The sequence below is a fragment of the Sinocyclocheilus grahami genome, unplaced genomic scaffold (assembly GCF_001515645.1).
Source record: "Sinocyclocheilus grahami isolate Dianchi unplaced genomic scaffold, SAMN03320097.WGS_v1.1 scaffold138.1, whole genome shotgun sequence".
Classification (NCBI taxonomy): domain Eukaryota; kingdom Metazoa; phylum Chordata; class Actinopteri; order Cypriniformes; family Cyprinidae; genus Sinocyclocheilus; species Sinocyclocheilus grahami.
In genome coordinates this window covers 880151-897211 of record NW_015505317.1, presented here as the reverse complement: position 1 = coordinate 897211, position 17061 = coordinate 880151, and the positions used below count along the sequence as shown (strand labels likewise).

Here is a 17061-nt window from a genome sequence, read left to right as displayed (position 1 = left end):
GCGGATCTAGCGGGTGAGGACCGAGAAAAGGATGAGCCCGTCTCGGATCCCTCCGCTAAATCCACCCGCGATCCCCATGACAACAGTCTGCGCTGTGCCTCGGCAACAGCGGGACCGCTGCCAGCGGGATCGCGAGCCTGGCGGCCCTCATCAAACACAGCCAGGCGAGAGCGGAGCATACGCAGCGAGAGTAACTCGCAGTGATGACAATCAGCTGCTCGAAAGCTGACCGTGCATGTTCCGCTCCTAAACAAATGACACACAAATTGTGTGTATCCCCCGCCGCAGATATCGTGGGCAGGGAGAAACACAGCATTTGTAATGCCGTTCGCTCGCCATAGACTTTTTCATGATTGTTTTATTTTTTATATATGCTTGTGCGGACAGACAACAGTAAATAGACAGACACATACACAGAGCACTACTGAAGAGCAGAAGCTGGTTTGCGCTCTGCTGGATGCACTTTTATACTTTCTGGTGCTTACGTCACCCCGCTTGTGACGTCTCACTGCTCCATTGGACTGATTTGACACGTGCTTCAGAACGCGGTCACGCAAGGGCGTTCCCAAAGCGGCTCGACGCAGCTCGAGTTCCTGAAGGGGAAACACAGTTTTCCAAATTTAAAGGCAGCGTGCCATGCGTCCTTCACAGAAAATGCAGCTTTATTAAACATTGAGATGAGTTCTGTGGAAAAACAAATCCAAAATGGCAGGCAAGGCAAAAGAAATGTTTCGAAATATACACATTTATCAGTGGAAAACTTCTAATCAACTGAACCGAGTCTCAACATGAGTGACTGTTTTAAAACATTGTAAATGCATTGAGAACACAGTTAAAATATTTTCAACGCATAATCAATTATATCATTAAATTATTAAATATTAAAAATTTTAAAGAACCTTATAGAAAAGGCCACTCAACTTTTAATAAACTAAAAGTCTGAACTGAATCGAGATCAGTTTATGTTTTGAAATAGTATGATATAAGCCTCGTTTTCTGAAATCACATGACATGGTCAGTTTGGTACACACTGTGAAGCAATGATTCAAAATGAAAAATTTGCTAAGCGGTCAATTCAGGTTATTGTGATTCAGTGATTGTCGAACACAATGCAAAATCAGCAAAATGTCACATATTTGGGGATTCTGCATAATTCACCATTTAACCACAAAGTAATTAGCAGAACTGCTTTACTAACTTAACGTCATTGACACATTACATATATTCATTTGGCAGATGCTTTTATTTAAAGCGACATGTTGAGGAATACAACAAGTAATGTATCATAAGATGGCAATAAACATGAGAAGTGCCCATTATACAAGGTTTCAATCATCGTTCAACAAAGTAAAAAGTTAAAACAGGAGGATAATAAGAGAACAGAAAAAGTGAAGGCATAGAATGTATTTATTTTTTAATTATTATTATTGTTGGAGGCAGTTAGATGCTCACGGAAGAGATGAGTTTTCAGTTGTTTCTTGAAGATTGTAAGGGATTTGACTGTCCAGATGGAATTAGGTAGGTCATTCCACCAACATTGTATGGTAAAAGGAAACGTCCTTAAGAGTGATTTTGTGCCTCTCTGTGATGGGACCATGAGCCGATTTACCGACTGCAGGCTTCTGGAGGGGGTGTAGATGCATAAGAGAGAGTGGAGGTAGGAGGGTGCGGAGCCTGTGGCAGTTCTGTAGGCAAGCACCTGTCTTGAACCTGATGCGAGCCACGACTGGAAGCCAGTGCAAAGATGAGAAGCGGTGTGACATGGGCTCTCTTGGGATCATTGAAATCAAGACGGGCTGCTGCATTCTGAACCATTTGCAGAGGTCTGATTGCACATGTTGGAAGTCCAGCCAGAAGAGCATTGCAATAGTCCAACCTAGAAATGACAAGGGCCTGGATGAGAAGCGGTGTTGCATGCTTTGTTAGGAAGGGTCTGATTTTCCTGATTTTGTGTAGTGCAAACCAGCATGATCGTGCTGTTTTTGCAATATGATCTTTAAAGGTCAGCTGATCATCAAGGATCACCCCAAGATTCCTGGCCGAACTCGATGGGATTAACGTTGATGAGCCAAGATGAATGATAAACTGGTGCTGTATTGATGGGGTGGCTAGGGAGATGAGAATGTAACGAATCAGCTCATGAGGAAATATGAATAATTAATCATAACTAGTTATAATTAATTATGAATATTTAGATCCACTGTAGATATTTAGCTGACCTCTCAGGGTCAGCTGTCTTGTCAATTCTAAGAACGTTGATTTCCTGGTTAAGGGAAATAACTTTCTTACTGTACAATTCTACAAAAGAAGAGGGTCCCTGGTGTGGGCCTTTAAGGTCGGAGAATAGTCACGCCTCTCAAGGTGGGCTTGTCCAATGAGAGATACAGAAATTCCAAGCGGGAGGTGGCAATTGCTGGAGGGTTTTATGACCCTTTGTCTCTAAGCATGGTAATTTGCACATGTAATTCACTTGGGGTGCGGATGCACAAACTAATAAAGATTCTTAGAACACTAATATGTTGCGTAGGTGTAAACATACAATATACACTCTCAATTAGATCATCCGAATACGAATTCATAGATACTAAACATGGTAGGGTTAAATATATGTAAGCTGGCAGGAGTGAGTATTTCGATCATAAGCCTGCATAAAACAGTATACACTCTCAAAGACCAAATACACGATGACAATAATATACACAATGACCTGAAGGATACACTGTTCATTCAAAGAAAGGTTTTCCTATGAATTACTTAGTAGAAAAGTCCATTTCTACGGTGCATTGTGCCTCTTGCTCTGGAAAATGCAGTGAGAGTCTCTGCTCACATTCCTTTAGATCGTAAATGTATCTGGTGTCAGTGTTGCTATGGAACCAGGGGCCTGTTCGGCTTCCTGGGGTGTTACAGAGTATTTGTTAAATCTAGCTAACAAAATATATATTGTGTGTTTGAGTGGTCCAGACGCTACAAGAAGTTCTGGTTGAGCTGCAGGGGATGCTCTTTTATTCATGCTGAGATGTCCGTCAGGCAGTCTAAGATCCGAGCAGGCACCACTGAATCATCTGGTTGAAAGGAGAGGTAGAGCTGCATGTCAGCATAGCAATGATAGGAAAAACCATGATGGGTCCCAGTGATGTAGTGTATATAGAAAAGAGGAGGGGCCCAACAACTGATCCCTGAGGAACCCCAGTGGCCAGTTTATGTGATTTGGATACCTCTCCTCCCCAAGCCATACTGAAGGACCTACCTGTGAGGTAAGACTCAAACCAGTGGAGTGTAGTTCCGTTGATGGCCAGCGATGAGAGGGTGGACAAAAGGATTTGATGATTAACAGTGTTGAATGCAGCAGATAGATCTAGGAGAATGAGAACTGAAGATTTGGACTCAGCTCTTCCACTCCGTAGCACTTCAGGGACTGACATCAAGACGGTTTCAGTTGAATGTCCACTTTTAAATCCAGATTGGTTATTGTCCAGCTGGTTGTTCTGTGAGAGGAAGGAAGACACTTGGTTGAAAACAATGTGTTCAAGTGATTTTGCTATGAAAGGGAGGAGAGACACTTTCAACAAGTGAGGTGTCTATTGGTTTTTTAAGCAGTGGGGTTACCCGAGCCTGCTTGAATGCGGTGGGAAAAATGCTTGTGAGAAGAGATGGGATGATGTGTGTGAATGAAGGCAGAAGTGCAAGGGAAATAGCTTGTTGGAGACAGTGGTGTATAAACTATCTACTTTGGTAGAAGTTGAAGTCACCGTTTAGAATATTACTTGAGTAAAAGTCTTAAAGTATGTGATTTTTATTGAACTTAAGTACGAAAAGTATTTTTTTAATCTAAAACGTACTTAAGTTTTTGTTTTTGTTAGACCTAACTGAAAAACTAAAAAGCTATTTATTTCATTTGTAGGCCTATTGTTGTTTTTTATTTGTGCTATCATTAGTAATTTCTTTATTTGTTCTTATTTTATTATTTACTGCTTAGCCTCCTTGTCATTTTTTATTCAATTCAAAGTTTTAAATCAAGCTATCTCGTGCTACTGCAACAAAATTACCCAGCTGTAAAATCAAAAATACACTGAGTGAGCAAAACTTTGTTTAATTACCATTATAACTAGCTATCTCACAATGTTTACATATAAAAGCCTACATTAAAATCTGTCATATAAATTGGTCTTTTCATTAGAAATTAGTCTACTGATTGCCACCATTGATGGACCTTTTTAAAAAAAAAAAAATATTAAAAGATATCTGTATGACCGTATATTCTGCAGTTCTTCCCTGCTGTACCGAATATCTATACTTCTCAAAGTATCGAAGTTAGAAATTCAAATATTGTGACAAAATTAATTTTGTAGGGTGCCACAAATTTGTTAAAATTTCCAAAGGGTGCCGCAACTAAAAAAAGTTTGGGAAACACTGATATAGCCTACTTGATAATGTCAGATCGCACATCATTACAACAACACTTACCATATTATTGCAGATATACTGTATATCGCACACCCCAGCCTCGACTTAATCCGCGGTTGTGCGCACACTTGTTTGCACATGAACAAAGGTGTTTTAGGAGTCTAACTTGCAAGCGCTAGACCACTGATTCGTCAAACCTGCTTTCCTGCAGTCCATGTTCTTCTGACTGCTGACTATTTTGTAGTAAATAACGAATATGCTTCGGGAAAATGTATCGGAGTAAAAGTATACCTTTTAATTAGGAAATGTAGTGGAGTAAAGTAAATGTTGGCTGAAATATAAAAACTCAAGTAAAGAACAGATATTCCCAAAAATACTTAAGTACTGTAACGAAGTATTATTACTTTGTTACATTACACCACTGGTAGGAGATGTGAGGAGAATGGGTCTAGAGGAGATGTGGTAGGGTGGGTGGAGAGAATAAGTTTAAAGACTTCATCTTCTGTAAATCCGCGGTTGTGCGCACACTTGTTTGCACATGAACAAAGGTGTTTTAGGAGTCTAACTTGCAAGCGCTAGACCACTGATTCGTCAAACCTGCTTTCCTGCAGTCCATGTTCTTCTGACTGCTGACTATTTTGTAGTAAATAACGAATATGCTTCGGGAAAATGTATCGGAGTAAAAGTATACCTTTTAATTAGGAAATGTAGTGGAGTAAAGTAAATGTTGGCTGAAATATAAAAACTCAAGTAAAGAACAGATATTCCCAAAAATACTTAAGTACTGTAACGAAGTATTATTACTTTGTTACATTACACCACTGGTAGGAGATGTGAGGAGAATGGGTCTAGAGGAGATGTGGTAGGGTGGGTGGAGAGAATAAGTTTAAAGACTTCATCTTCTGTAAGAGGAGAGAAGGAGGAGAGAAGATGGTCAGCTGTGTGAGTGTGAGTGAGAGATCCTGGGTGAGTCGAGCCGAGAACTGACTGCTGATGGATGGGGTTTTGTTTGTGAAGTGATTTGCAAAATCGTCAGTAGTTAAAGAGGTGGTGGGAGGTAGCAGAGGGGGGCAAATGAGAGTATTGAATGTTTTGAAGAGTTTGCATGTGTCTGATGCGCTGTTGATCTTGTTATGGAAGAAGGTAGTTTTGGCAGCGTGGACTTTGGTGGAAAATGAAGATAGCAGTGACTTATACCTGCTGAGATCAGCTGAATCTTTTGATTTGCTCCATTTTCTCTCCACTGCCCTGAGTTTAGTCCAATGCTCACAGAGCACATCAGTTAACCAGGGGTTGGAGGGAGTAGCACGTACTGGTCTGGCAGAAATAGGACAGATATTGTCTAGGCAGCTAGTTAGGGTAGATAGCATATCTGTGTCACAATTCACATCTAATGATGAGAAGTGTGTGGGGGGTGGGAAGAGAGGATGATACCACAGAGGAGTCAAGAAGGAGATAGAGACATTAGGTTTTGTCTAAACGAAACTAGCAGAAGGGTTGGTGGTGTGGAAGAAGGTAGATGTAGATTAAAAGTAATAAAGAAATGAACTGAGACATGCAAGTGTTTGACTGAGATGTTATCTGTAATACAATTGTGTGTAAAGATGAGGTCGAGTTGGTTACCTGATTTATGGGTACCTGTGGTGTTAAGCCGCCGAAGGTCGAAAGAGGCTAAGAGTGGAAGGGAAGTAGAATAAGAGAATGATACTACTGTGTCTTGTCGGTGTCGTTGCTTGGTTGTCACACAGGTAGAGTCGCAGGTCTTTACCTCATCGGTCTTCACACGAGGGCTGACGCTACCGCGTCAGTGCACTGACTTCACTTAATTACACAGCTTAACCCACTTGAGTGAATACAGCTGTCCATGCCTTTCTAATTAGGACAGCAAAGCCTATAGGTCACGAATGGCTTGAAACTGAAACTTCTGCGGTACACTTTGCCACTTTTTGCAAATGAACAGGTAACAAAAAGTTTTTTTGTAGATTCTAATTAAAGCTAACAGCAAACAACATGCACAATCAGCATAAAGTTTTAAATAAAAAAGCAGTAAACGAATGAATTCTCCCTACTAGCAAATATGTATTCTAAACGACAGAAACATAAAACTGGTATTAAGCAAAACACTTGCACGCTCTTGCTGTGTCCACTGACAAATCGCTTTGACGCACATGATAAAGAAATATGCAAGAATGAGAAAATAAAGTGCGGACGTGCTTAATGTTAAAAGGAGTTATTAAGTGCAATGAGCTGTGAAAAAGAACTTAATGCGATACTCACCCACTGATTGACACATACCCCCCAAAAATGCAAATTTTCAACAAAAAATATGAAAATTTGAAAGGCAAAAATCGCAAAAAAATCATGAAATCCTGGTGGGACTGACTAATGTTTTGAAGCAGTACACACATCACCAAGTTCAGTCAACAAGTTAGTTATTTTACTCAATATTTGTGTGTGCTGTATATTTTTATGCTTATTAGACTATCACTCCCATGTGCCATGCTATTTTTTATTGTGCAAGGACTGCTGCCTATGTAGAGCATGCCAAATTAGTCACTTATGAGGTTCAGTTAGGATGCTGCCAGAAAGAACTGCCTATTGTGTATTGTGTCTGGTATTCTTGGTTTCCTGCTCAGCCATGAGATGGATGGGCACAGACCCAACTATAGTGCTCTACTCTTGATCTGCCGAGCCTTCCTCTATGCTCTCTGCTCTCCTTGCCTCTTGCTTCTGCGTTTGCTCTGTGCTTGTTAGCAGAAGGATATGTGATAAAATACATGTGCTCTGTTTGTGCAATCTTGTGTCGGGCTCATCTGATAAAGCCACAGAAACAGTGACATAAATATCAAGCAGAAGCAGGATTCTTTTTAGTAAAATAAGCTTACATTGGCAAATTATTAGTAAGATTATGTATGCCAGTGTTTTCCACAGAATTCTGTGTTTTGCAGTGAATATTTATTTATGACAGTTACTTCTGGTCCTTGAATTTGATTGACAGAGTGGTGTACTAAGACAAATAGAGTGCAACAGCTGGGTTCTGGAAGTAAAAACTCCATAGGGAAATTGATTTTTAATGATAATTTATAGACCTTTAAAGACAGAACTGTGAATTTGGAAGATGTTAATTAAAGGCATACTTCTGTTGAAGCCATTCGTTTGCATTATTTCAACATAGTTTTAAAATAACCGCTGAATTTGTGGTAAAAACTACATTACCCATTATGCTGGACAGAAAATTCCACCAGAGAGTCATTTATCCTGCTTTGGCTTTGTTTGTGACATTTATTGGGGAATAAAAATAATAATACCTTGAAAATTAAGTCAGTCAGATGTTAATTCAGTAACCACTCTTTGCAATTCAGTTTATTCAATGATTTGCCAGACTGAATCAAGCTTGTGAATTCATGAGTCTTTTAGAATAATTAATAGAAAGAACCCAAATCAGTTGTTTGTCAGTCGAACTACACCGTCACATGTATTTTTGATTTCGTTAGATTATTTGAGGGCATGCAGCCCTCAAGGACAACTCCATAAAAAGTAAAGTTTTTGTCATTATCAAAAGCACAATGTTTTGTTGATATTGTGAGTGTACACAAATAAAAGTAGACCCTTTACAGATTTAAATGCTGTATTACTCTTATGTGTACAATCAAGTATGACGGAGCATTTTAAGTTCTTTTCACTGTTATAATTCAAATCTGCAAGTGGTGGCGCCGACCCCAGGAAGTTAATTTATAATAGACCACAAATAAGAAACACTGGCAATTTAAAAGTAGGGCTGTTGCCAGGAAATGGCAAATTAATGGAACAATAAAAATCCTCACTTTGTCTAGTTTGCTCAAGCATGTTGCCAAATAACGTGTACCTTGAACATACTTTGTCTATGCCAAAAATTTATTAAAAAAATGTTTTTAGTGGATATCAAAATTTGCTCAAGAAAACATGAAAATATACAGTAACAACGTTTTATTTCAATTGATTTGAGTCAGTTTGGCATCAAATATAATGTGATTTTCGGTAATCAAAATCTGGCAGCAACGATATAGTTTTCCGCTTGGGCGAGCAATTCATGGATAGCCTTCCTTGAGCATGAAATCATCCACAGGCCAACAAACCAATGAGAATGCGCAACAATAATGACGAGTCATAGCAGTAAATGGATGCAGAGGATCTGAATCCCTCTGTAACTGGCACAGCTTTGCAGAAAATGTCCATTGTTTGGCAAATAAATATACGGATTTATGGACAGTTACATACGTATTCCCAATATTAATATTGATTATGCAGTCTGCAAACTAATTCTCGCAAATGGCTTGGCTGTACAGAGCAGTAACAATATATGTATGCTTGACTTAAAAAAAAAACATTTTGAAACATTTAATGTCTGTTATATATTGCTGATGTCGTTTTATAGTTGGTGGCCTTTGCTGGTTGCCCTTTTGTCATGTCAGGGCTTCACATGGCTTGCAGCTGGGGTTTAGCTTGTTAGAGTTTCACATTGCAGGCCTGAGAGTTTGTCCTTGTGTGCTTTCAGATGGAAATCTTTGGGGTGGGCTATGAAATGAAGTGTCCCTGGTCTGTGTGTAGTTCAAACATGAGGTCAAAAAGTGCACTTCTGTTTCCACTTCATTTGTGTGCAGTGGGGACACAGTCTGGATTCTTTCATATCTGTCCCTGTCTGCATGTACTGTATCTTTGGATACTTTTCTTAGTCACTCTGCTCAAATGTTCTGCCAGTTTGCACTCTTTGTTTAGGGATAGATTGCCTTCCAATTTACTGTATTGTGATGTTGCTTCTGTCCAATGTTTGAGGTATTTTTCTGTTTGTGTTTCAGTAATTTGGCTTGGTCAACTTAGTTTTTATTACTAAATCCTTGAACGCTTAAAACTTTGTGATGAAGGGTTTGTCACTATTTTTAAGTGCATATGAAATGGCTATTTTGACTGTCAGATATTAGTGGATACAATTCTTATTCTGTTACAGGCATAAATTAGAATTCTGCCTGCAGAGTCTCTTTTGGGTCTGTCCAATTTATTGAATTCTTAGTTTATGAGATGAACCCCTGAACTCACATCCATAATGTGATGTGTCTCTTCTGTCTCTCCAGTCACATTTAATGATTCTCTTTATCTGCTTCAGGATAATGGGACTAATAGTCATTCACAAAGGTACTAAACATAGTTAAGCTACTTACCTCATTATACAGGATTTGTTATAGGATTACATATAATTAAGTTATGAAAGTATGTCTTCTTTACACTTGAGTTTTGTATATAGAATCATTTTACTGTAGACATATGCTAGGAATTTCAAAATGTGAAAAAGTAACAATAGCAGTCTTCATACAGTGCAGTACCGACTCAGTTCTGTAGCCGAGGACTGTTTGACTGACATGTGAGGACTTTCAAATCCCCAAACCATCAAATGCACAAAATACCCATTTTGGTGAGGTGGTAATTTATATATTGTTATTGGTATTAAACAACAGTATTAATAATAATTGTCATTATTCAATATTAACTTAAGCATTAATATGGAAAATACTTGAAAACTGCATTTTATTATTATTATTATCATTATTACTGTTACTTTAAATAACACATTTTAGTATTAAACAACAATATAAATAATGGTTGTCATTATTCAGTTTTAATATTGAACAATAATAATAATAATGCAATAACTAATAATAATAATAATAATAACAATAATAATAATAATAATTACTTACTGGAAAATACTTAAACTACATTGGATTATTTTTAATGTAATGATTATTAATAACATTATTATTATTATTTATTACATAACATTTAAAATAAAGGAGAGATTGTTCAGTAACATTAGTTTTTTGTTCTCGTGTTGAATTCTGTGAAACTATACTGTTATTGTTATCGACTGCAGCAGTGGTTAATTTTGTAGAATTTTATTGAACTCCATGAACTGAACTAAATATGTCAGATAAAAGAGACATGGAAAATGCACAGAGTGATGAGTCGCCAGGACTGGAAATGAGAACTGCTGCACTACTGAATATTTTATATTTTGACAATCATATCTTGTGCTGTTTAGTCCATAAATGTTCTGTGTGTGATGAAGCACTTTTCTCTTAAGTTTTTTTCTTTCAAACAAAGTCAAAGAGAGTCAAGCACCACATGGTCGAAGGTATTTTGTTTGAGTGCCTGTGCTTTGGGTAATTTTAGTTTGAAGGTGAAAAGGTTGTCCGTAGAGCACAGGGCTGTTTTATAGCTAGAAGCGACTTTGCATTAGTCTAATGAATTAAAAAAAGAAAGTGGTCTCGGGTGACTGCAGGCGTTGGCTGTGAGCTGACCGCAGAGTGTTCCAGACACAGGGAATTTCAGGAGGTCACCTTGGTCATCCCTGGTCTGGCTGATTGCTCCGTCCTGCTCCTGTGCTCTCCCTCTGAGATAATTTGGGGACAAAACGCTGTATTTCTGACGCACAGACAGGGCTGGGCCAATGGGCTGGATAATATCAATTTAGAAGGAAGTTGTCCAGTCACAACATGATACGTTTTCCATGAGCTAATGTAAGATTATGTCCTTTGCCAGGCGACATGAGCTCATATAGATGCATCTAAATCGGCAAAATATCTTCATATTTGCCGTTGATTGGTGGGGAATCTGAAAAATGTGTCTAAAGGACACAGTAATATTTCACCCCAAAATTAAAATGTGTTGCTGTTTTGGATGCAGCTACAAGTAAATCCTAAGATTTTAAGCCTAAATACACACACACACAAACACATCAATTTAGAAGGAAGTTGTCCAGTCACAACATGATACGTTTTCCATGAGCTAATGTAAGATTATGTCCTTTGCCAGGCGACATGAGCTCATATAGATGCATCTAAATCGGCAAAATATCTTCATATTTGCCATTGATTGGTGGGGAATCTGAAAAATGTGTCTAAAGGACACAGTAATATTTCACCCCAAAATTAAAATGCAGGGCTCGACGCTTACTTTTCTTTTCAGGAGCACTTGTGCTCCTAACTTAAAAAATTTAGGAGCACGTTCAAAATTTTAGGAGCACCTTCTAATCAATAATCCAAAATGTTATCAAAAAGTAGCCTTCCCATTACGAGGTAAAATTTGACTCCTCTAAAAATATACACACACACACACACACACACACACACACACACACACACACACACACACACACACAAAGAGCATCATAGGTATCATAGAAGTAGTCAAAATGTACTATATTCCAAATCTTCTGAAGTCATAACATATCTTTGTGTGAGAACCAAGCCAAAATTAAGATCATTATTAACTGAAAATCTTCCCTTTCAGTGAGCTGTTAGTCTGATTACCACTACCATGCACAACTGAATTACCTCGGATCATTCCGATTTATGAATGAATCAGTGTGACTGATGTTGTGCTCTGACTCAATTCATTCACAAAACGAAGAGCACTTCTTGTACCCTCTTAAAGGAGAGATAGACCAGATATCAAGATTTTCAGTGAATAACAGGTTAAAATCAGCGTGAAACAGAAGTTGTGATCATCTTTTCTATTGTGATTCTCAAATGAGAAAAAATATAGTGTGGGAATTGATCGTTGTTAAAAGTAGGGTGGGAATTTGTCCAAATTTGATTGAATTGTTTCTGTTTGCTATTACTGCAATCGAATCACTATGATGTGAGTGACGGGAAGGATTAATATCGTTAACTAAAACTAAAACAAGAACTATTAAAAAAATTATTACTTGACAAAAAATAAACATGAACTAAAAAATTTTATATAAAAAAAACAGAATAGTCCATTTTGAATAGTCAATTTTGATTTCATGGTGACTAAATTTTGTCACCTATTCTATGACTTCAGGAATATATTAGTACATAGGTTGTACAGATCACTTTTATATTGGTTTTATGGTGCTTTTGACTCCAATTTAAAGCTTGAAAGCCTCTGTAACATCTGTGTTTCTAATCACCTCTAGTCAGGACGCGTTTTGTCAGAAATAACATGTTTAAGGACTGGATGCGTGTCCCTATACGTGTGTTTGGAAAGTTCTGAACTTTTTTTTTTTGCACCGTCCCTGTCAGAGTATTTTGAAATGTTGAAATCAACTCTGAGACTCTTAGCATGATTCATCCACCCAGGATGTGATCTGAAGGATAGTAAATTGTTCCCAGCATTCAAAGTGAGCATTGCATTTAGGGACTAAAACAGCAAAGTGAAGCACATGAAAGTCCCTGTTAAAGGAGCTACATTAAGAGAAGGAAAGGCTTGAAGGAAAAAAAATCAGATATGTGGGGTTGCCGAGTGGAAGACTTATACAGATATTTCTACAATTTGGCGACGTATGGAGATCTGATCTGCGGTAATGCATTTTCTATTAGGTTAGGGCATCATTTGGCCTCCACCTGCTCTGTTTTAGAGGAAATCCTCCCGTTGAATTGGTTCTATAAGAGGGGTGTAGGAGTGTTTTCTTATAGCATCCAGAGCTCTGCAGCTTTGTCTGTTTAGATGAGCTTTTTAACAGCTCTGGTCAACGGTGTTCCTCTCCATAACATGGAGCTCTGTTCACTTCTGAGAGTTTTTTCTTGTGGTCCCTGACAGATGATGCAGAAACACTCTTCTTTTCTCAGCTGTACTGATGATATCAGTTGCTGGCGAGTTTCTTTTGCTTTCCAGCCAGTGTTGGTCTGCTATCAAACATCTTCAGCTGCCCACATATCTTCCCATCATGCTCACTACCACTGTGTTGGACAGCACACAGCATAGTGTTAATGTTTTTACATACATAAAGCTTAAATATTGGATGTTGTATATAAGTAAATTAGAAATTAGAAAAATAAATTAATAAATACATACACACACTGTACAGTACATAAATAAATACATAAATATATGTATTATTCTTATTATTTATTTATTTTTTAGTACTGCAATTTTCAAACCACCTGGGTACCACAGTGTTATTGGTTAGCACTTTTTCTGTCAGTAGTTCTCAACTTTTTTTGACTCCCCATTGTCAAACACAATATTTGAAGGGCCTTCAAGGTGTTTCTGGTAGTGCTGCTGTAATGATTATGTAAATGTTTTATTAACATAAATTAAAGAAGGTATCTTGTATCTTATATATTATAGATATATTTTATGTGCAATTTTTCGTATATATAATTATATATAATATATAACTTTATAATTAAAATAATAATTATAATGATAATAAATCCATGAATCCATGATTCTAGATTGAATGTTCTTTAGGATTTACACTAATTTAAATGACTTTTCTAGTCGGTTGTGATTTACTTTTTTTTCTTTTCTTCATGAATAGCAATTTCACAGCAATTTCTATCTAATATTTTTTAGAGCTTTAAAAATATAATTATTATAGTTATCATAAAAATATAATGATAAAATATTATAAATGTTAATATATATAAATGTATTTATAAAATATAAAATTAAATATAAAAAAATGACTTAAATCTTTGATTAATTTACACTACTTTTTGAGGTCTAAAAATCATACTTTTAAAATAGCCTCATTCAGTATATCCAGGTTTTCACTGGTTCATAATTTAAAAAGATGTGCTTTGTCTTATTTTAAATCATTTTAAATCATCTGGAGGCTCCCTTTAGTAGTGAGCTGAGACCCTCTTGTGGGCCCTGGCCCTGTGGTTAAGAACCCATGGACTATCTATGTGCATGTGTCTCTTTGCTGGTATGATGAAATGCTTTTACATTCTTTATACATCTTTGCTTTACTCTCAGAAAACAAGTACAAATCAGTCACTGGGCTGGTATTTTAAGATACAAAAGCTAAAAGGTACATCTTTGTAACTTATTTACCCCTAAATGGTACATATTAGTACATTAAGTGTACATATTAGTACCTTTTGAAAGGTACCACCCAGTGACAGTTACACATACATGTATGTATGTGTGTAATAAAGATTGCATAACCTCAGTTAAGAATTCATCAGACTGATTCAAACTAGAACCAGCAAATATGAGTCATTTGTTAGTGAATCTGACTACTGGTTGTGTTTATGTTGGTTTTTATGTGCACCTCATGAGGATGACTAAATTGAAAGAAGTCTCTGCTTGTCATGGTTTTTCAGTATACACAAATGATAGGTGGGAACACAGTGGTAAAGGAAAATTAATTAGGGCGACGACGACAGCATATCTCATTTCTGTGGCGGAGTTTTCAGTCTTTCCCTTTCCTTACAAAATGTACAATGGAAGTATAATGGTAATACATTGGCTTTTAGGTGGTAGTACTTTTGCTAAGCAGTATTTGCTAACCATTATCAAAAAAAATAAAAAAAATATCACATACAAAAAACACAAGTGTACCATATCACGTTTTTTTTGTGCTTGTTTTTAGTGTTGTAACAGTGCTCGTTTGAATACTGAATATATTTGACTGTGAAGATTTACCTGACACGTCTAATCCAAATATTTGAAATATTTATTAGCGCTATTTTCTGTTTATTTTTAGCCTTTCCCACATTTAGAGCTTTTGTTTGTACAACAGACTTCTATTAAATGTAATTTTATGTATTTTCAAGAAACATAGAAGTTGAATGTTGAGTGAAAGGCGCTGGCTCACTCTAGTGGTGAGAAATTCTTTACAATGTCTTAAAGGGTTAGTTCACCCAAAAATGAAAATTCTGTTATTAATTACTCACCCTCATGTCGTTCCACACCCTTAAGACCTTCGTTCATCTTCAGAACACAAATTAAGATATTTTTTTTATCAAATACGATGACTCAGAGAGGCCTCCATTGACAGCAATGCCACCCAAACTCTCAAGATCCATAAAAGTACTAAAGACGTCGTTAAAACAGTCGACGTGACTACAGTGGTTCTACAATAATTTTATGAAGCGATGAGAATCATTTTTGTGCGCAAAAACAAAACAAAAATAGCGACTTTATTCAACAACCTCTTCTCTTCTGTGTCATTCTCATACGTTGTTTACGTCCAGCGCTTCCAGGTTCTACATCAGAACGCCGGCTCATTATTGGACTGCTCCTGCATCAGCATCACACGCATGCGTCGCGCTGCTCACATGTGCAGCTTAGGCAAATAATGAGCCGGTGTTCGGACGTAGAACACGGAAGCCTTCACTGTGCTTACTGCGTTAACCGCATAAGGATAATGACAGGGAAGAGAAGAGATTGCTGAATAAAGTTATTATTTTTGTTTTGTTTTTGTGCACAAAAAGTATTCTCGTCACTTCATAAAATTATTGTAGAACCACTGTAGTCACGTCGACTGTTTTAACAATGTCTTTAGTACCTTTATGGATCTTGAAAGTTTGGTTGGCGTTGCTGTCAATAGAGGCCTCTCTGAGCCATCGGATTTGATCAAAAATATCTTAAAGGGGTCATATGACGTTGCTAAAAAGAACATTATGTTGTGTATTTGGTGTAATGCAATGTGTTTATTCGGTTTAAGGTTAAAAAAACACATTATTTTCCATATAATGTACATTATTGTTTCTCCTCTATGCCCCGCCTTTCTGAAACGCGTCAATTTGTACAAAGCTCATCGTTCTAAAAAAGTGAGGTGTGCTCTGATTGGCCCGCTATCCAGTGCTTTGTGATTGGTCGAATGCCTCAAGCTTGTGACGGAAATGTTACGCCCCTTACCATATTGTGATGCCGTCTCCCAGCAGGACGAGACTCAGTTCAGCTGCTCTGCTCGTGCACATCCCATCATCGGTTCTCTTTTAGCAGTTCAGTCAATGTACTGTTAAGAGTAACTGAATAACTCGGGATATTGGTTTATTTCTCGTCAGAGGGAGTGTCAGGCACGTTTATAAACTGAATAATTTAAGTAATTTGTGGATTACCGTTTCAAACGATTCAGTTCGATTTGGTGAACTGGTTCGACCGGTTCACTAAGAAGATCCGGTTAAATAGAACATTTTGTTCACGATCCGGACATCACTAGAAGAGACAAAACCAATAAAACCCATTACAAAAGAAGCATTTGTTGCATCCAGTGGGGACATAATTACTGATTATAATGACTTATACTTCTACGCGTTTGATTCTCGCAAATTATTTAAATATAAAAACCGTACTTACAGTCTGTGAGTCAGAAGCGCCAGACTGTCCTTGCAAAGTTGGAACTGCCCAACTTTATAGAACTTTATAGACAGCCTTTGTGCCACAGACGCATTAGGCTACTGGTTCAGGAAACAGTCCTCATCCATTCTCCATAAAATGCGCAGCACACATCTGAATATTTGGGTTGAAGTGTTCTGGAACAGTGTTGTAAATACAACTTAACCACTGATTTCTAGTTGTGTCCTCTTTTGGAAGGCCAAACAAAGTAGTTTCGCTTTCACAACGAAACACACAGCGACTCCACAAAATGGCAGCGGCGGCAACAGCGAGAATAAAAGTTACACCTTCTTTCTTTGCGTGAACATTTGGGTGGCGTTATGCAAATCTTCCCACACAGTGTCGTAGACATGTAGGGGCGCGTTAGAACGAGCCGTTTTAGGAGGGCGTGGTTGACTCTTAACTTTTATAAAGAATATCTCTTTGGATTTGAAACTTTAGTCTTTGCAACTTTACAGATCTTCTTTATGCACCAAGAGCTTGTAACACTCCAAAGAGAAAGGAAAAATTTTTATCGCATCATAT

General features: G+C 37.5%; 1 protein-coding gene and 1 long non-coding RNA gene across 3 annotated transcripts in view; both read left to right on the top strand.

The window, feature by feature from the left end:
- LOC107591166 (cAMP-specific 3',5'-cyclic phosphodiesterase 4B-like) overlaps nt 1-17061 on the top strand; it is a 147209-nt gene that overhangs the window by 11775 nt on the left and 118373 nt on the right. The window lies entirely within an intron of this gene.
- LOC107591168 (uncharacterized) lies at nt 7180-15612 on the top strand. The gene is made up of 3 exons (XR_001609858.1): nt 7180-7190; nt 7730-7735; nt 15499-15612. It is a non-coding gene; the product is annotated as an uncharacterized lncRNA (long non-coding RNA).